Source organism: Athene cunicularia (assembly GCF_003259725.1).
Source record: "Athene cunicularia isolate RWA chromosome 3 unlocalized genomic scaffold, athCun1 chr3_part1, whole genome shotgun sequence".
Classification (NCBI taxonomy): Eukaryota; Metazoa; Chordata; class Aves; order Strigiformes; family Strigidae; genus Athene; species Athene cunicularia.
Genome location: NW_020799097.1, coordinates 7,391,094 through 7,411,712, shown reverse-complemented (window position 1 = coordinate 7,411,712; position 20,619 = coordinate 7,391,094). Strand labels below are relative to the sequence as shown.

Here is a 20,619-nt window from a genome sequence, read left to right as displayed (position 1 = left end):
CCCCCCCCCCCCCAAATTGCCTCCCCTTTCTTTCATGTCAGGGGCCAAGTCTGGATTGGAGCCTGGTGAAGTTTCTGTGTCATTTCCTGTTGCTGCCCTCCCCGACACTCGCTCCCGGGCTCCGCTCCGCTCTCCTCTCCTCTCTTCTCCTCTCCTCTCCTCCCGCAGACGCACAAGGCGTCCGCCCTCCCGACTGGGAGATGTAAGAAGGCAAGGGCAGACCTCCCGCTCTCGCCTGTCACACCGCATTCCTCCTCTCGCAGTCCCCACTGGGCTCAGCCCCCAGCCCACTGCTGACGACGCCGAAGAACCAAACGGTAAAAGAACTTTCTTCTCCCCAAGCAGCAGCTCAGCTCTGCTTCCCAGGCTGCTGCGAACCTAAGGCGGTAGGAGCGAAAGCGTCCTTCTCTCTTGCAAACTTTGACGGCGGTGGCCGTTGGTCCTGTCCGTGCAGGTGGTTGGGAGCGAGGTGGTTGCGGGATGCCGGGTGGCGGTGGGCGAGGGGCTGCGCTGTGCTCTTGCGGTGTGCGGGAGGGATGGGGACGGGAGCGCTGCCCGGGAGTGCCGGTCATGCGGGAACCTGGCGTGGCTCTCACTCCCTAGGAGAGGTCAGCGTCTGGGGGGGCTGGCGCTGATGCTGTTTTGCAGATGCTGGTGGCTTGATGTGACTGATGGGAAAAAAAAAGAAGCTGTTTAAAGGAGGGAGAAACTAGCGTGGTGCTGTACAGAAGCTGGGAAGGCAGTGAAGGGAAGAGAGCAGGGGGTGCTCGGCATTTACACTTAGGTGTTTGAGCTTCGGTCTAGTGTTTACAGCTTCTTCCTTGGGCTTGCTTGCGGGAGCATTCAAGGGGTTTGTGGTTGTGTATGGTCCCGGTGATGGCTCTTCTGACCAAAAAGGATTGATACCTGCAAGAATCTGTATTACATTCACATGGAGGAGTGGGCATAAATCAGCTGGCATCTGTAAAAACCTGCCTGTAACACCCTTCCTCTGACATTACCTTACTTGCTCGCTAAATGCACATATATTTATTTATTTGGTAGGAAAATGGCACAAATGTTTGCGCTTTAAAGTGACTTCATGTACTATTTCTGTCATTCCTGACTCGTTCAGTCTTGACTGTTACTTGGACAAACAAGGCGTAACAAACTGACAGAGAAATCCTGAAGCATGTGCTGGAGCCGGTTCCTGGAGCTTTCAGAGTTAAAGGGCTTTCTTGAACTCACTGACACAGGGCAGTAAATTTCAACATGTCAGTAAGTGAGGGGAAAAAAGTGCTTGCAGAGCATTATACACCCCAGGGTCTTCACAAGCAGGATTAGTTCCCAACACCTCTAGCTACTCAGCAGCATTTAGAAAGGTCAATTATATGTATAGTATTTACCAGTTAATTATAAGGGGGGGGGGGAAGCCTTGGAGTTGGCCATGGGTCCTAACACTTTGCATACCTACAAGTGTTTATTTACCTCCAAGTCATTGCTCAATTTATATTGCTCTCTGAGCTTCCCCTGACTATGTTAGTTTTGCAGTAGAGTCCTCTCTGCCCCCCCCCTGCTCCCCCAGTGGGAATGCAGGTACAAGATGGGGAAAGTAGAAGGGGGTCTTTGAGCACACCCTGAGCACATCAGTCCATCACCCTGGCCTCCAGCTGAGCCACATCACCTCCCACGGCAGGGGAAAGTTCAAGCTCCCTGTCCAGCCTTGGCATCCCTTGTCTTGCTGCAATTAGCAGTGGGGGACCCAGGAGACATTGCTGACAGCTTTGCCTGGAGTCGGTTTCTAGGTAAAAGCTCAGAGTTTGTTTCATAGTTCCTATATGAAAGGCATGGTTTTTTAAAAATCAAGTTGAGTAGGAAATGCTTTTTTGGGTCTTCCCATCTCCTGGACTCTGAGTACTGTGCTACTCCTTACTGATTTTTCAGAAAGTATTCTTCATTTTCAGCATTTCCCACAGCTAGCTTAATACTGCACTAGTGAGCTGTGTCTGTGCTACCACACTGGTGATACACACGGGTTGGTCTCTTGGGTATTGCAGGGAGTTAGAATGGGCCATGACCCTCCAGAAAAGCAGTTTGGATGTAGCCACCTTGTTTCAGAGCATAAGAGAGTTTAATAATAGGTAGGCGTCATGCTGTGCCAGCTGGCTTCAGGGCTGAAGAATGGGCTCTGGCACGGTTTAGTTTACTAGCAGAGACGTAGCCAAGAGGCTGATGAGCTCATGTAACAGAGGGAGGAGAGAAGCTGTAGCAGGAGCCACTCCTCTGAGGAGCTGAAGAAACAGTACTTACCTGGAACTGTGCTCTGCATTTCTTGATATGAAAGGAAAAGGAGCGACAGACTGTCATTTTTTTGCAGGGGTCCAACAGGCAATTCAGCTCTGAGGTGAACTGAATCATTGCCAGTGCAAGGTGACTCGGGGGCTTATTGAACTTCAGGTGCTGCTTTTGGGTTCTTGAAGGGTGGATATGATCTGAAGCACTTTAGAAATCCATATATATATATATAGGTGCTGAGAGATGAGCCTCTGTCTCAAATGCAGTTTTTGGGAGTGTTCTAAACTACCCTAAAACTTTCCCTATTGGTGCTATAGTGGGAGATGAACAGCATTTCATCCTTAATTATTTTGGATCTAAATGTGAAGCCATTTCATTTTAAGCTGACATCGCTCCACTGATTTTAGTGAAGTTACAGCAGTTTACAGCAGTTCAGGGCAGATAAGAATCAGTCCCTTCGTATCTGCTTTTCTCTGCAACTTGCAAAAGAGAAAGTAAGACAGAAGAAACCCACTCAGGGTGAGATCATGATGGGAACTGAAGGGTCTTGAGTACCACCAGGACCTTTCGAGTTTTTTTGGCTTTCTTGCTTTCCCTAAATCTCAGCTTTCTGTTCTATTAATGGAACCTCGTTCTATGTAAAAGCACATGCTGAAGATGGGCATCCCTGTCCATCTCTCTTCTTGTGCTAGCATGTTCTCCACACCACACTGAATGCTCATGTAGCCTTGACAGATGAGTCAAGGGATGGAGATTCCAGTTCTGCTGCTTACCTTGGGAAAGTGCTCTGGAGCCCAACAGACTTTACTGTCTGGAAATATTTCCTGTTGCACAACATAAATTGTCTGTTTCAGTTTAATTCTGTTGTCTTAAATTACCTCACCAAAGTACTACCTTGAGTAAAGCCTCTCTTTGCAGCCACTTCACTGCAGTGGGGGAACCAGTATTGTAAGAAGCTGGCAGGCTGTGAAGACTGCAGAAGGTGGAGAGAGCATGTTGCTTCCCTTCCCCCTTTCTCTGTCTTGCACAAGGGTACGGCAAACAGGTCTTGCATTGTAATAACGGGTCTGTGCTACTTTTAGTCCCTGATCCAGACCCTTTGCTGCTCCACAAGCCCACAGTAGCCACTGAGATCTCCGGGAGACATCTCTCATCATTGGTGGCTTCTCGTGGCTCTTGTGGTCCTTTTCTTTGAGCTGCTTTTCTCTGCTTCAGTGTTTGAGCTTGGTGTGGTTCTCCCTGTCCTGCCTGAGGTTGCTCCAAGGATGTTTTACTGCTGCCCAGCAGTGTGTCGCCATCCATTTGCTGCAGTTTCTGATGGGGTTTGCCTGGGGAACAGCAGCAGTGTTTGGGGTATGCTTGGCCCGCTAACGTTTGTGGGTGCTTCCCAGCTGAGTCCTGGATGCCTCCCCGGGCTGAATCAGACACACTGTGTTCATCTCTTGTGCAGCTCCAGCTCCAGCTCTTGTGGTATTTAAGTGCTGATGCACAAATTAAGGTAACATTTACATGCTCTAGTGAACCTTCAGCTCGCCTGCACAAATCTCTTATTTTCCTTCTTCTAATGCAGTGTCATTATCTGAGGACAGGCCTTGCCTCCTCGTTCCAGGGAGCTGTTAATCCTTGCTCTGTCTATGGGACATTGCCATAGCAATGAGGATGTGTAGTTGAGGTGGTCAGGACTGACCAGATGATATTACTGCTGCTGGTCAAACATAGCCCAAAAGGTGCATGCCTCCTTCCGTCTCCAAACATTATTCTGTTTGCTTTGGCTATTTTTAAACATATTTGCTGCTGGAGACTGAAACTCGCTATCAGCCTCGCCACTGTAAGACTCACAGATGTTTAAAACGGATTAATGGTGATGCTGGAAGGACAGTTTCTGTTCTTCTGTCCACTGGTTCGGCGCTGCCCGATGTGTTGGTGGTTTTGGCAGACTTGTTTGCTTCCAGTGAATAGGCTAAGGACACCAGACAGCTCGAAGCCAGAGGCTTTTCCTCCTTACTCCTGACTACTTCTGGAGTTGAACTGGTGAGAAGGAGGTGAGAGGCCTCTGTATCCCATCAGCAATCCCCTCAGTCATCCTCTCCCTCCCTGGAAGTGTTATTTTTGGTTAATTCATACAAGTCTGGGCCTCCTTGGTCTATCCTGTGGGAGGAAGCTTGAGGCTGGAATTTTGTAATAAAAGCCAGATTTTTCTCTGGAGGCAGAGTGAAGGAGGCCACTCCTGTTGCTTCTCCACTTCTTCTTAGTTCTTGATCAGCCTAATCTGGTTACTGTGAAAGGTTTTCTCTCTCTGTTGAGAATAAACTTGGCCTCTGAGGAAGGCCAGCATTGGGATGTTCACCTTGAGATACTTGATTTCCACAGAGCCACTGGTAGGAATCCTAACTCAAGCTGCTTGGACCTCATCTTCTTGCTGTAAGCTCCCAGCAGTTTACTGGGGATGAGTCTCTCTGAAGGCACCCCAAGCTATTTGCACTGTTGCAGAACCACAGCATTGGCAAAACCAACTTTTCCTCCAGTGTCCTTGTCCAGAGTTAGTTTGCTCTTAACCTGAGGAGCACAGAGCAGTCTGTCCCCTTCCACACCAGCAGCAGCTGGTTTTCACTGGAGCAAACAATGTCTTTGTACCTGCAGTTTGAAGAGTGTTCTCAGAGGCTCTCTGTGGTTATGAAAAAATACAGATCAGTCCCTCTGATTTTCTCTGTGACCACAGTATTTCAACATTCTTCTTCTCCTCCACTGACCATTGGCAATGGAAAGACCAGCACTCCCTGTTCTCTCCTCTTTGACTGTGTTTGAAGTGGGGGGTTGTTTCTGTGGGTTGTTTCTCAGCAGTAGAAAGCTGAGAACACTGAAGTTGCTGTAATTTAAACATGCAGGTGCTACCTTAATTTAAATGTACTCAGAGAGCTTGTTAATTAAATCTGAGTTTGCTTCTTGGTCATCAGTCACTGTACTAAGGATAGAGAGAAAACAGCTGAAGCTGGTATCTCATCCTCACTGGTACCTCACAGACTACCTGTAAGATACTCTCCTGGAGTTCCCAGCAGGACTTAATTTCACTAGCTTAATAATATACATCTTGTGCTCCTTTAATTTTACTAGTCACTGTGATTCCCCTCTGACATAACCTAAATTATACTTGGATTTGGGTTTTTTCCTTCTTTTTTATTAATGCATACATGGACTGTATAGTCTTCAGAGATTTATTTTTCTTTAATGAAATCAGCCTCCTTTTCCTGGCTGGTGTAGTGCATGAATGTCGCATTTAAATATGTGCTTTCAAGTTCAGTCCTTTCCCTCAGACATATTACTTTACACTACATTTGGCTGTGTTAAACTGCAGTGCTGATTTACTACATCAGTGACCATGAAAGACTCAAATTCCTCTCTCCCCTGTTTTCTTGTTTCTCTCTATTTACTCCTCACAATGCTCTGGGTTTTTTTTGAATAGTTGGCATATTGTAAGCTTAAATTTCTTATTTCTTTTCCTCAATTTGATACAATGGTTACAATCAGATTAATATATTTAGGAGATTTGAAGCTGATTACAGAGCAAGCACAAAAAGCTCTCCTGAGAGCAATGATGCCATGAATGTCACAGCAGTTTGTGGTGCCAGAGGTGCACAGGAATGAAAAGGTAAAGATCTGCCCAAAATGCACAGAAGATCCCTTATCTCTTTTCCTCAAGGAGGAGCTGGAAGCCAGGAGTGATCAACTCCTGGTGACAGTCCTTGCTTCTTTTTTTTCTTGAAGAAGTCTCCAAGTGTTTTCTCTGCTGCAATTCAGAAGTGAGAAGGAGGGCTCCCATCTCCTCCTGAGTTTTGTGTCCAAAAATTTGTCACCTCTCTTCTCTGTCCCAAACCTGCAACCATTGGTCTGTATGGAATCTCTGGGTATGAGATTTGGCCAGCCAGAGTCTAAATATCTTTCAGTATTGAGTCTTATTGTTTAGAAAGCAAACAAATGCAAAATTGGGAATTCTCTCCTTTTTGTTTGTTTATTTGAAGAAGCCTGGGCTGGGTAATCCTGCCAGGCATATTAACTGTTACTGACAAACTGCTTTAAAACAGGGGTTGCATGTAGTGACAGCAACAGTGGCAGCAGAAACCCTTCCCAGAGAGGAAGGAGTACCCCATGGGCACCGTGACAGCAGCCAGGTCAACTTCCATCTTCTGCTTGTGCCTCCTGCATGGGTCTACATCACCTCTCCTTCAGGTGGATGGTGCGTCAGGTGGTGAATACCTCATGCACTGCTAGTGAGAACTTCCAGCTGATATTTAGGAAAGGCTTTTCTGCCATGTCAACCAGCTTCCTAGAGGACCAAACCAGGAGGTGGTTGCCTATTCGGATATATATCCCTGGGCTTGGTGTTTCCAGCTGGCTGGCTCTCAGCAGTTTCTCACTCAGCACGCAGGAACACCTAATTGCCCTGCACAGACGTCCTGTCGCCCTGGACCGCACATGTGTGCTTACAGGTTCTGAGTCACTCAGAAATTCAGTGCTCTCCTTTTGACTCTGTTGAATGCCTGAATGCTTTAGATAGGTGCTCTTGGGTCACGCTGCTGGGCAGGATGTCTGCTGGTTCATTATTGTGACACCAAGGTAAGGTTTTTATTAAACATGGCCTGAAGTCAACTTTCCATAGTTCAGCTTTTGCAAGTGCAAAGGACAGTCTACAATCCAGAGAAGTATCATTGACCTTAATCCGTATTTACAAGCAGTATGCAAGGTACTATCTGTTGTTGTTACTAAGAGAAATTATGCATGTTAGGAAGGGGATCACATGGCTATCATGCCATGCAATCTGACTTTATTTTCCAACACTAAATACTCACTGATTCTGTCCAGACCTTGCCTGTTTTGTAATTTTCTAGAGTTGTCTCTGAGGCAGGAGCTTGCTTAAAAAAAAAAAAATAATCCGTCCAGGACCCTAGTTTGCTCTCTGCACAGCTTTAACTGTGCAGCTCACTGCCAAGCATCACACAGCAGAGCAGAAAGCAGGCAGAAAGTGCTTGTGAATCACCATGGAACAACATCAGACTAGCCAAGCAGACCCATGTGATTTTAGGCAGGGCTTAAGAATTTCATTCCTTTAGCTCCAACCCAGGGGGCAAATTTGTTCATTTCCCTGGCATTGCAACAATGATAAAGGCTCTGCACCCATTTGCCCTTAACTGGTAGGGTTTCTGCTCTGAAACACTTGCTGTTCCTGTTATGTGTGATGACAGCAGTTAAAGGTAAGGTGGAGATTACCAATTTTCATGTACACTAAATTTCTTTTACCCCTTCCTGAGCCTATAAAATATCCTTAAAGCAAATGTAAATGGTGTTGTCAAAGTAATACAAGTCGATTCCAGAATCTGACAAATAAGTACCCTACTCTGAAGTATGTTTTGCAAACATTTGTGGGGAGATGGGTACCAAGCTCTGAATTGTCACCCATCCCTGAGATAGATGCTTAGGACAAAGTGCTGATGTCTGATGGACACAATGGATGTTGGAGGGAAATTTTAGGAAGGTTGAGGCACCTGTGTTTTCAGACACCAAGTGCTCCACTGGTTCATCTTTCCCATGCACTTGGTGTATGCTGGTTCCTGAGCCTTATCTGGGTGGATACAAGTTGGCTCAGGCTAAAAGCATGTAAGATATCTGTGTAATAGCATAGATGATCAAGTTCCAGCACCCATGCTAGTGTACTGAACTGTTCACTACTATAGAACTTCACTATTAATAGAATTCACTACTATAGAAAATACATTAAGAGCTTTCTTGACCTTTGATTCTTTCCAGTCATGGCAGAGGTCACATAGTTTGAATCAGCTCAGAGATAAAGTGAACAGGAAACAGCAAAAGACAACCTGAACTGGGGAGGAAGGAATAAAGGTATTTTCTGGGTAATACAGGAATGCAGGCAAAGATACGAAGAAAGCTACCTGCTCAAGAGAAGCAACCTTGAGAGGTGGACATAAAAAACTTCCTAACTTGCCTTTCCATATCTCCTGGACAGTCTAGATTTATTTCACAAAAGCACAGCTTGAAGCAGGTTCCCTAAATTATATCCCTATTGCAGTGGCTCTTTGGGACCTGATGTGCCCCATAGGATCATTATGGATCTGAGGGGGAGACTGAGTGCCTCTGGAAGAGCTAAGAAGCCTGCGTCTTCCACCAGTCCAACCTTCATGACAGTAAGGTCATTTTACCCAACTGCAGAATGGGACTGCTACCTCAAAGCCATCTGCCAGAGGTTTCATTCCTTCTTGCTTGCAACATGCAATTGTGACTGCTTTGTGTTATTAATGAGGGAATGTTGGAAAAAATCCCCATGATTTTGTTGTACATTTTGCTCGAGAAAAGACACACTATCAGTGGTGAGACCTCACAGCATGCTAATTCTTAAAGCATATATGCAAAAGTTTGAAACCAGAGGTCTTGTTGACCCTGGAAGAAAAAGAAGATTCCAAACAGGGGCTCAGAAAAAACCCTCCCGTTTCATCCATATTTGCTCTTGCTTTATTGATGAATGGATGCAGCTTTCCTGTGTTGTGGTTTTGCTGAATTTGCATAAATTTTATTTCTGGGCAATTATAGTTTCAAGAGCTGGCTGCAAGGTATGCAGCAGAAGAGCCCCATTATCTCTTCTGTCCTCTCTTTCACTGAATTTCTGAGCTTGGGGTCTTGCTTTTGAGCAGAAATGTGTGGTGGGGACTGTAGGGACTAGATTACCACAGAGAAAGTGTGAACTTCCATCAGAGTTTGAACTTTGGTCTACAGAAAACAACGCAATATTTCAATCTGCAATATCACTGTGGGCCATAAAGACCTACAAATTAAAAGCCCACAGTATAGCAAAACTTAACACAAAATCTCCATGGCTTTTAAGGGAATTAATTCTACCTTGTTGTTTCCATTGAACCATGCGATTTAGAGAAGTATGAAGTAAATCTGCTCAGAGATCCTCAGGAGGAGACATGGACTGTTTGAGGTTGTCTGTGGGGTTGTTTTCCCCTTGTCCAGGGCTGGGTAGTTGATTTCAGCTGTTGCACTGCCGTGGTGCAAGATGCAGTAGTCTTTCCTGCGAGGTTCAAAGGACAACAAGAAGTCAGTGCTAGGACAGGATGCAGGTTTTGTGGAGGAACATCTGTGATCCCTTGTTCCTTCTTGTAAGTATTTAATCTGTTCTATCACTATGCAGTCTGGTACTGTAGGATGATACAAAATTGTTTCATTTGACATCAGTTCAGCTTTTTTTGGCCCATTCAGTCTGAAGATAGACTCATTATGGCTGCTGTTTACCAGGAGGCATTGTAGAAAAAAAATTTAGCATGCATTTATTTAAATAACATCTGATATATTCTGGAGGATAGACAGCATGGAGTAGCTATAGTGCTGTTTCCAAAGAGTTTAAATGGCATCCTTGGCAAGAAAATAGAGAGGAAGGAAAGATCTGTTACATGTGCCTGTGTATTGCCCCTAGAATAGGATAAAAGTTACAAAAAGAAACTGTGGTTTTGTTTCTCCACAGTTGTTAGAGTTCACAAACTTCCCAGGATCTACATTTCAAGGCTTTCATCAACAGATTTTGTACATTTACATTTGTTCAGAATAGTTTCCAGGCAGTGGGTGATTAGTGGTTAGAAATAGCTTGCAGTTTGGTGATAATTTGATTAAGTTAAACCCTTAAGAAAATGAGTATTCCAGATCTTTCATGTTTCTCTGCTTCACCTGTGGACCACGACTCCTTACCCACCCAATCTCACAGGAGGCATCTCCTTTATCTCCTGCATTTCAGAGAGGAACAGATGAATGCTAGTCAGGAAAGACAGGAGGATGCCTCCAGCCAGAATGAGACAGCAGGAAAAGACATTAACTCAAAAAAAAATCCCACTTTTACATTTTTCCAGGAGAACTCAAAGTGCAGTAATTATATCCCTCTCCCCAAGAACTCCATGTACTCCAGTTCTTTTGAATTAATTCAGCATTAAGGACTGTGCTGTGCTCCTGCACACTGTGGAGTCAGAGTGTCTCCAGAGGTGGAGGAAGCACAAGATTCATGGTATCTTGAGAAGGCTCTCACCTCCTTGACAAGCCAAGGAGGGCACCTCCCAGCAGCATTATCTGGGGGAGCAGCACTCCTTCATCTGTAAGTCTGAGGCATTCTGCAAAGAAATGAAGATGACCCATACTTGTACATTTCCATGCTGCCTAGTGAGCCAGAAAAGAAAATAGGGAAAATAAAATTGAGGTAAATATTCAAAGTTTAACAAATTTTTAATTATGTATAAATGAAAATAATTTCCTAATGTTGTGCGAGCTGGGCCATGGATTTTTTTTATAAGAAGGTGAAATAGTGTAAGAGTACAGCTTGACCTGTCAGTCCTTGCTAGTAGAAGGACCATCCTGTGTCACGCTTCTTCGTTCGGAAGTGGGGAGAGTGGAAGGGAGAGTTAAGTACTTAAGTAGGTACTTTGACGAAAATCTTTGCTTTACTCATTTACTTCAGGAAATTTTGGTTAAAAATATTGATTTAAAAAAGGATAATGTCTTTCTGCCTTCCTGTAAAAACTGTCAGTATATGCCTGTCATAGTCACTGACTCACGTATTTCCAGTTGGTGGGACTGGGTTTACAAATGTTTGGACTTACAAACACACGTAGATTTCCAAGCGGTTGGTTGAAGTGGTTTTGCAGATCTTGTGATAATGACGTATCATTCCTGTGTCTGAACTATAGTCTTAATTTCAACGCAGATGGTGACAGAAGGAGAGAAACAGTCTCACCTTCCTTGTGTCCTGGAGACTTTTCCAGCACTTGGCAAGCCAGCATGGCCCTGTGTGGAGGAGCTGTTACTGGCCACCATCTCACAAAGGAGACCAACCCATCTTTTCATAGGTACCTAAATAAAAGGTAAAAAAGGACTGGTGAGACCATTCAGTCCATCTTCCTGGATAACAGCAGCCATAGACTTCCCTTGAATTAACTCCCATGGCGATTACAACAGGCATCCCACCTTTGTTTTTCAGGTGGTAATTCCACCATTGCCAGAAGCTGACGTGGGTACAGCTGTTACTGTCTTTCTGTATCCCTGTCCCTGTATCCTAGCAGCATAGGTGACATTAGTGGTCCATGTATCCTTGTTTGGGACACTCTGAGCTGTAGTAGATTTTTCTCAGGCAGTGCATCCAACTTCATTTACAGGACCCGTGTATGAAGAACATGTGAGATCCCTCAGGAAGGTTTTCAGTCTAAACCTATTTAAAACTTTATATGGAAAAAGAAAGGTCTGAAAGTCCACACTCAGCAATATAGTATGCATGAGACTCAGTTAATTCACCTTGAAAGAGGCCTTTAAGAGAACTTGCAAATGCATGCTGTGTTAGGGATAGGACATGGGTGAGTGCACAAGAGCAGCACCAGATAAACAGAAAACATTGCAGCAACCTAGCTAAGAGGTCATGGGATCTGCGTAGCTGGCAGCACTGCTAAGCAGATTGGTTTGCGCTGTGGCCATTTTTTTCTCACAGATGGGATAAAAATAAGATAGATTAAGAAAAAATAGTTTTGCAAAGGCTTGAGCAAGCTGCCAATGTCAGCAAAGGGAGCCAGTAATGTAAGCAAACTTCAGAGAAGGAAAGCTGCAGAGCGTCCTGCCGGAGAGAGCAAAGGGGACCCGCTCTGCGCACGGGCTGGATGTGGGGTGAGGGGTTGGCTGGGCTATTAGGTTGATTTGTGTCCTCTGTGTTTACCAAGGCAGATCCCAATGGAGAGGGAGGTTTTTCTTTTAGCTAATAAATACTCCTGCCTCTAATTTAAAATGTTTTCCCCCCTTCTGTGGCCCTTTGAGTTAACCTCTGCCATGCCAAGTAATTCAGACTGATAGGTCGGTGCTGAGGTCCTTACAGAAATTTGGAGCTCCTTGTCACTGCTGTTAATGTCTATTCTGCTTCTTCAGGGTTAGAGCTACATTTGGCTTTGGTCTTGCATCCAGATTTCCATCAGATGCTTAGGAATGGCCGATTTAGGCAAGGTGAGGAACTTCTCCCTTAAACTGGATCTTGTATCAGCAGAGTGAGCAGCAACGCCTTGGCCATCTGGTTGCTCCCTGGTAGGCATGAAACTGCAGCTAGGATGCATGATGAAGCAAAAGTAGATGGTATATCAGAGCTTTGTGGAGCTCAGATGAGCAATAGTTACCGCTTCTCGGTGTCTCTCTAGTAACTGGCTGTGAGTTTGGTCTCATTCGGTGGCAGATCATCTGCCTTCATTTAGCCGCCTGTGAAAGAGGCTTCCTGTTGATTTCTGCTCTTCCTTTCCTTTTTTTGGAGAGTCACTACAGCTGGGTCAAGGCTAATGGTATTGTAACTCCAAACATTAAGTCTTCAGGGATGCTGATGCATAGAAAAACCCCTTACCTGTCAATAAGAGGGGAGACCAAGTCTGAAATGGTGTTCCTCTGATCTGGAAGTACTTTCTGTGCCGTGGGGAGGTGTGAATGGTAGGGTGCATGGCCAGAGGGAACAAATGCCAGAGGATATCATTCTCCACTAAGTAACATCTATTTGTTGGTCTGTGGTGTACTTACTTCAGATAGGTTTTTAAATGCACTTAATTGAGACAGAAGTAATCTCGGTGAAAGAGGGGTTGGGATCATGTAGGGAACATTCTGGGGATAAACATCTGCCTCTTTTCGGTTAACAGCCATATTTGTTACATTTAAACAAATACCACTATCTGACCCAGAGAGCTTGTGGAAGGAGGCCAGAAAATAAACCGTATTGCTACTGATGAGATAATGGATCAGAAAAAAAAAAAAAAATTGCAGTGCTAAAAAAAAACCCCTCAGTCAAAAAGCTGTTTCTCATTTCTTTTTTACATTGCCCTGAAAACTAACACAAGTGTAGTTTTCAGCTCAGCCTCACTTTGTAGAGTTGGTGGGTTTTACACTTTGTGAAAGGGAATTATAACTTTCTTTTCCCACGTTGTTTGAGAACTGCATTAGAAATGTGTCTGAGTGGCAAAGTTCACTCCCCTCCATGTGTTAGGGCCAGGGGTTTGATGTGCTTTATATGAGAAATAGTAACCAGATACAAAAATTGCATCAAGATTCAGAAGGCCAAGAGGGAGTTGGATCAAGACATTTGCTTTGGCCCACTTCTCTCTAACTAGTGTCTGTCTGTCTGGATCTGTGGAGCAGTGCCATTAGTGCCAATGCATCGATCCCTCTGTCTGTCTGGCCAGCCACATCGGTCTCCCATCTGGGTATGATGCAATTTCCTTTGGTTCTTTATTGGGAGATTAAAGGAGTTGCCTTTTCTCCCTTTTCCTTGTAGATAATTTATTGTTTCTGGATTTAATAACTTTTTGTATTTGAAGGTTTCCTGCAGATGGATTAGGAGCAAATGCGAACATTGCAATGACAGCATTTTTAAGGCAAGTATCTATAGTATAGGCTTCCTGTTCCCCGATCCCCCTATTGTAGAGATCACGATTCACATATATACCCTAGTTGTCACTTCAAAGGCAGCTTTGGCTAATAGGTATTGTTTCTTACCATAAATTTAAGAGGAAAACTGTTTTAGATATCTTTCTGGTAGCTGTTGGCAAGTTCAATGGTAACATTAAGAACTGCTTCAGAAGTTCAGAATTCTTCTCCTCTTGGTATTTGGCCCACTGGGTAATGTATGTGCTCTCAAAACAGTGAGACATCACTCTTTATCACCAAGTTTTCCATCTGGAGGTCCCTCCTACCCAGAAGGTTCCTTTGCCTCTCTTGTAAGCAGCAAATGGCACCTGCCATAATGAGTCAGTAGCGTCATGCAGGGATTTACTTGAAGAAGACACTGAGCTGGAGATTTGGCTCAAGTTATTACCTCCAGTGCACCTGCCATAGTGGCCGGATGTAATTCCATAAGGTCTCACAGGGCTATACCATCTTAGCACATGCCGTCTCATCCCCTGGGAGTTGACCCCTTGGCTGCGAATTTGGCTGTCCTGAGCTGACTGTGCACAGGTTGACTTCACTGAAGCTGTTTTGTCCCTGCAGCCCTGTGCCCCACAGATAAGCTCTGCTTGTCAGACTGAAAGGGACTGCTTGTTCTTCAGCCCCAGTGGTGAAGTTGTGCCCTTCTGGGCTCTCCAGGGCCCAGTTTCAGTCCTGACACCTTTGGGGGATATGGCTGTTCTGTCAGGACACAGCTAACTAAAGCTTTTGTTTATTCTTATTGTTAAGCACAGGAGCAGAAAGAAGAAATACAGATGTCTCTGAGCTCTGCAACAAATTACAGACACCACTTCATGGCAACTTTGGGTTGCTTCTGTACTTCAGTTGTCCTGTTTTCTCAGATGTAGAAGACTCCCTTGAGTCTGAAACTCTGTCCTTAATGTTTCCAAGGACCGTTTCTTTCTGCAACTGTTCTGATGGATTTTTTTTTTGTTGTTTTGTTTTTCTAAGCAAAAGTCTGCATGGGAATGCTCTTTCCAATTGTACCTCCTTGGTGGTATCGCTTCTCTTGGTGATACATGTCTGGATCCCGGGGCTGCCATAGACTGGCAACATGGATGAGCATCTCAGGTGGGGTTTTGTGCAGTGAGACTCAGAGCAGTGCCCTGCTTTATCACAAGGTTGTGAAGAGTAGCGTTTTGGAGATTGCAAGTTGTTTGGGCATTGCAGTAGATGGCAGCTGCATTAAGTACATCCTCACCACATGCATTATACAGGGTCTTGTGCTAGTTTCAACAGAGAGCCCAAAGAGGAAATTCTCATGTCTGTGAGATGTCTTTCTAGCCCAGAGCCAAGACACGGAGGGGAAGCAGCTGATGCAGTCACCATTGCTCTGCTTATCTTGTGTGTTACTGTTGCGGGCAGACACTCTGCCATGACTCTGTCTGGGCATGCACTCTGGCTAGGAGGAGGCAGGTAACAGCTCTGCAACGTGTCCGAGGCTGACGCCTGCCTGAGGTCCTCTCCTCCTGTATGAAGCTGGGAAGCGTGTGCTGGGATGGGCTGAGCTATGATGTTGGAGGAAAGGAGACTTTCTCCTTGGCTCTTGGGAAGAAGCATACAGGTCTAGTCATGTTACAGATGGCTTCAGGCTAAGATTACTGGCTTATTGCAGAAGGTCTAGGAGGATGGTCCTCTCAGGGTTAGGTGGTGTTGTGGTTTAACCCCAGCTGGCAACTAAGCACCTCAGAGCCACTTGCTCACTCCCCCGCAGTGGGATGGGGGAGAGAATCATAAAAGTGAGAAAACTCATGCATTGAGATAAAGACAGTTCAATAAGTAAAGAAAAGCCACACGTGCAGCAAAACAAAACAAGGAATTCATTGACTACTTCTCAGTGGCAGGCAGGTGCTCAGCCATCTCCAGGGAAGCAGGGCTCCATCACACGTAATGGTTACTTGGGAAGACAAATGCCATCCCTCCAAGCATCTCCCCCTTCCTTCTTCCCCCAGCTTTATATGCTGAGTGTGACATCTTAAAGTATGGGATATCCCTTTGGTCAGTTGGGGTCAGCTGTCTTGGCTGTGTCCCTTCCCAACTTCTTGTGCACCCCCAGCCTACTCACTGGTGGGGTGGGGTGAGGAGCAGAAAAGGCTTTGACTCTGTGTAAGCACTGCTCAGCAATAACTAAATCATCCCTGTGTTATCAATGCTGTTTCCAGCACAAATCCAAAACATAGGCCTATGCCAACTACTGTGAAGAAAATTAACTCTACGCTAGCCAAAACCATCACAGGTGATAGAGGGACAGTCTTTCTACACCCATCTGCAGGTATTTCCAGTGCTCTGTGGATCAGTACATTCCCACTCTACATTCTGTCTGCTGTAACTCAATAATCAGTAATTCTCCCCGTGAGAAACCTCAAATCTGTCTGTTTTAGTGGCCATCTGATGAACAGTAATAACCAATGAGCAGTGAGTGTCTGCTAAAGATGCAGAAACAGCCTTTATCAGAGGCAGCTCACCGGCTGATAATGATCTCCTTCAGGGAGAAGCTTTTCAGGTGGAGTTCCCAACTCACTAGATCTTTGCTTTACTTAAAATTGTTTTGGTTGTGTTTCTTGGATCAACATGCCTCCAGTCCTTTTAGTTGGTATGAAGATTCACATATGAAGTCTCCATCTATGGAGCCCCATAAGGGCTTGTAAACCTCTTTTTCTTGAACGCATTGACACTTCCCCCTGTAGTAGGGCAGTGAGTGATAGGCAGGATTTAGCACTCATGATAAGCCCCTGGATGGGGTGGGAAGGCACTTGAACCGTGTTGGACAGAGGATTTTAGGGCTTTCCTCTGGTATAAAGGGGGATCCATCTCTAGTGACAGTTCACAGCCCTGCAATGAACACAATCTATATACTTTGTAACGGTATCTTTTTTCTTCCTCCTCAAATAAAGCGTTGCTTTCCTTACCTGGATTTACAACTCCCTCAGCCAAACTGTATTAATAAATTTCCCAGTAAAGACATAGCTAGTCTCTGCCAAAAAGATTTTTTGCTCATGTAGTTTAACTGTATTACTTGGAAGGAGAAACTAAGCAGCAAATAACATTCCTGGCCTCAGCATGAGGTACTCTGTTTGCATAGCCATGTCCAGTGTGTGATTTTTCACACGTCTCATTGACAGAGTATTACTGGCAAAATGTTTATGTACAACATGAGCCAATGTCACTTACCTTCTCCATTCGCTGGAGAAGGTCCACTCACACTCGGCCACCTTTTACCAAAAGCCTAATGGAGAGAGCTGCAGAATTGGTGGCACGGTGGGAGATGCAGTAGAGAACAGAAGGAGTTAAATGCCAAGTTTTGCTGCAGAGCTTTTCATCATCACAGGTTGGGAAAGTGGAAACAGACTGAATAAATGGGCCTGGTGATGCTGGACTATGAGCAGGTTTTGAACCCTCAATCCCCCCAGCACACCAGCACTTAGCCGTCGGTCTCCTGAGTTATACAACATTACACAGCCCTCTTAAATGGGCCAATTATTTCTCTATGCAAGAGCAACTTAATTTTCCTGTCTGTTGACTATGAAATACATATGTAATTTTCTTCAAGAAAGCCCATTTTTATTTGCAATTCTATTGAAATCAATATTCAAAAATGCCATTTCAATAAAATCGAGGTTGTAAAACAGGGTAATGAGAAGACAAGCACTGTAAATAGATTTTCAAATGTCAGACAGTTGATATGTATTTTCAAATATATAACTTGATTTTACAGTGATAATTATAGGAGACTGGTAGCAGATGAACAAGAACTACAGAAGGAGAGGAACGGTGTGCAATTGCCTGTGTTTTTCTCCTTAACTAGTGTCAACCTGCAGGCGTGTATGGGACTCCCCTTGGTTGAAAAGGGAGGACAGGTACTGTTTTTATGTATGGTCTTGGCTGGAAAAAGGCAACTTTACACTATACTTAAAGCCTCTAGTATTGCAGCAAGTCAGCTCCTGGATTTTTACCCTCAACAACGCATAGGGGTTAAAGGAAGAAGAGGGCATTAGGGAAGGGCTGCAGGGGTCTCTGCATGAGCCAGTATTGCACTGCTGCCCGAGCTGATGGTGCTGGAATCGCCATCTCTCCGATGTCTGCGGATCGGCCAGCTTTACCTAACCTAACATGCTACACAAACAACTCCCTCTTGCTGTTCCCAGGAACGCGCGGTGTGTTTCTGCTCTGCTAAGCAGTGGCCACGTTCCAAGCAGCAGCGGCTGCATTTTTACGCTCTTGTATTGGAACAGGACTCACATAGTTTGAATCATCACTTGCAGTCACCCACAGCAGAAATGCTTGTGATTAGAAACTTGTGAGATCATCCCTGTAGCTTGTGAAAAAGGTTTGGCATCTTTCTGGGAAGAAAAGCAACTGGTGAAGAAATTATATGCCCCCAGCTGTGAAAGCTGACACAAAGGAGGCAGGTGTAGAAGTGCCACATCACCCTGAAACAGCTTTGAGGTTCTGGACGAATAGCAAACAATGCTATATATTTTTTGTATTTTCTTAATTGCAGTATACTTCCCTAAAATATTGTCCTGATTTCCCAAGGGATTGTAAGACTCAAAGCTGGTTGATTTTCAGGCCAGAGAGGCATAAATGGACTAACTCACGAATTAAGCTTTCTAATTTAATTGCTATTTTGTTTAGAAAGAAAATTTGGGAACACTTCAACATGAAATGAAAGAAGCTTACAAGAAAGTAAGTGAAGTAATAATCTGTTAGAAAGGAGAATTGAGATATCATTTCTAAATGATAAAAGAAAAGACAAGACATGACAGCATCTCCTGTCTTTGCAGAGCTGGTGAGCAGGGGTGTGACATTTGGTGGATGAAGAGAACATTCCTTTGGGCCTGGAGTTCTCCATCCTGATTCATTTTTCAGGCTTGTCACCACCTGCACTTGGATTTTTGTGAGTGGGAAGTTTCCTGTCCATTGATGAGCAATTAGAGGGGTGGGTGCATCTGTGCGATGTCTGTGGCACCCAGCAATGGGCTGAGCTTTGCTGAACTGCTGTTTGTCACCTTGCTGGTTTTAGCTGGGTGCTCTGGATTTCCGAACGACAGTGATTTTTTTAATCCAGGAAGCTGCTGTCAACATCACCCTAAAAGTGGGCTTGGGTATTTTCTTTGATTGGGGAAGCAGATACGGTGCTGCCACACTTCGCTGCCAGGAATCTAAGGTAGGACTCAGACCTCCCAAAAAAATGTTCCTGTTGTTTTGTCTTAATCCAGGAAATAAGGCTGGCATCTTTCTTATTTCTGCTGTTTAGTGAGACTTAGAGCTTTCATTAGATGCTGGATTTTGATCTGAGCTAATAAAAAGCAAAGAAAAATCATGCACACAGTCTGGCAGGAGGACTGAATATTTGTGCAATATGAAAGGTCCTCTCAGGTGCGGCTTGTGCTGTATGGTTTGTGTAGTGTTCCGCAAGGCCCTGTCAGTGCTGGGGTTTCCTGTGGCTCATAGCATTCCTTTACTATTACTTTTCTTTTTTTGTCTTGCTTTGTAGAATTTGATCTCTGCTTTAAATTATGTCTCTGGTAATGTGTGCGCTCTGATTATTGCAATGTGCCTCGCTGAATAGGGATCATTCCCTTCCTCGGTCTCAATTCGCTTCACCTTGGCTTATAACTTTACTTTCTGGGGAAAGGAAAGGTTTGTTTTCCTTTGGGATTGTTGGAGATGATGGTCTTTGATTTCTATGTCCATGGCCTGAAATCATTCTCAAATCCAGCTGTCATATTGAAATGATTTACTTCCTTCATTGTTTGAATCTCCCCGTTATTTCTTGCCAATTCTGTGTGCGAGAACGTTCATTCCTGCATTTACCGGGGCTTTCTGTGTCTGACTGGACTGGCAGGTTCACATGTGTCTTTCATAAGGAGGATTTTACAGACAAGAACTCCCTGGAAAGGGATTAAGCTTTTTTGTTGTTGTTGTTGGTCCTGAGTTTGTTGCTGCTGAGAGGATGATAAATGCTGTGCACGAGACACACTGCAAAGAACGCGTGTCTCTGTGAGAGGATGGATGTAACTGTCTCTTTGCCTGTTGTCACCTATATTATAATTAATGTTAATTGAAAGCTAACAAGTGCTCATAGTGCAACAACCCATGCAGTGCAGAGCGGCTCTGAGGTTGTGACAGAGGGCTGCTCCGTAATTCTGAGGCAGTGTCCAATGTGGATAAAGCAGGACTTCTTTTTCTGCATATCAGTATTTAAGCCTGTTTGTATACTAATTCCCTATGGATCAGGCACCTCCATCCAATATATGTTTGCTAGTGGTGGATAACATGAGAAAAGTTCTGTCTGTGCAGTGAACTAGCTTTTTTTATGTTTCTGGGGGTCTGTTAAATTTTTTTCGATAGATGGATAAAGTGGTGGAGTTTTTGATATCTACATTTCTGCTGAAGTGCCTAAACCCAGACCTCCAAGTAGTAGCCATCAGTGCTTACGTGGTATCTGCAGGTAAGATTATGTCTGAACACCTTGAATGGGTTTGTTGAAAGCCCTGTGAAGCAGAGAAGCCCTGTTCCCCCAGCATATAGGTCCTTCAGGCCGGGGATCACACGGGCAGTTGTGGGGCAGAGCAACGAAGCAGCTTTGCTGCCTTTAGTTTACTCTGACACTGATTTGCCTTGGTGGCCTTGGGCAAGTCAATTAACTTCCATGGTTTAGCTTTCTCACTTGGCAAAGGTGACTGCTACGCTGGTTTTACAACATAGACGGTGTTTTTGAGAGTTAATTAGTTGGTGTTTGAAAATTAGTTGGTGGTTATAAAAACAGTAGTTTTATATAGGAGTTATTCATCGAGTCCTTGGTCCCTCTGCTTGGGAGGGTGTTAATTGCTGTCT

The 20,619-nt window shown here is 44.6% G+C and overlaps 1 protein-coding gene across 4 annotated transcripts in view; it reads left to right on the top strand.

Annotated features, from left to right (window-relative positions):
* EVA1A (eva-1 homolog A, regulator of programmed cell death) overlaps window positions 1-20,619 on the top strand; it is a 214,208-nt gene that overhangs the window by 146,954 nt on the left and 46,635 nt on the right. Inside the window, exon 1 of one of the 4 annotated variants that reach the window (XM_026846351.1) lies at window positions 290-386. The exons of the other annotated variants lie outside the window; for them this stretch is intronic. The gene's annotated coding sequence lies outside the window, so the exon portion shown is untranslated. Of the gene's footprint in view, window positions 1-289; window positions 387-20,619 lie in introns of those variants that run through there. 4 annotated transcript variants of the gene reach the window in all.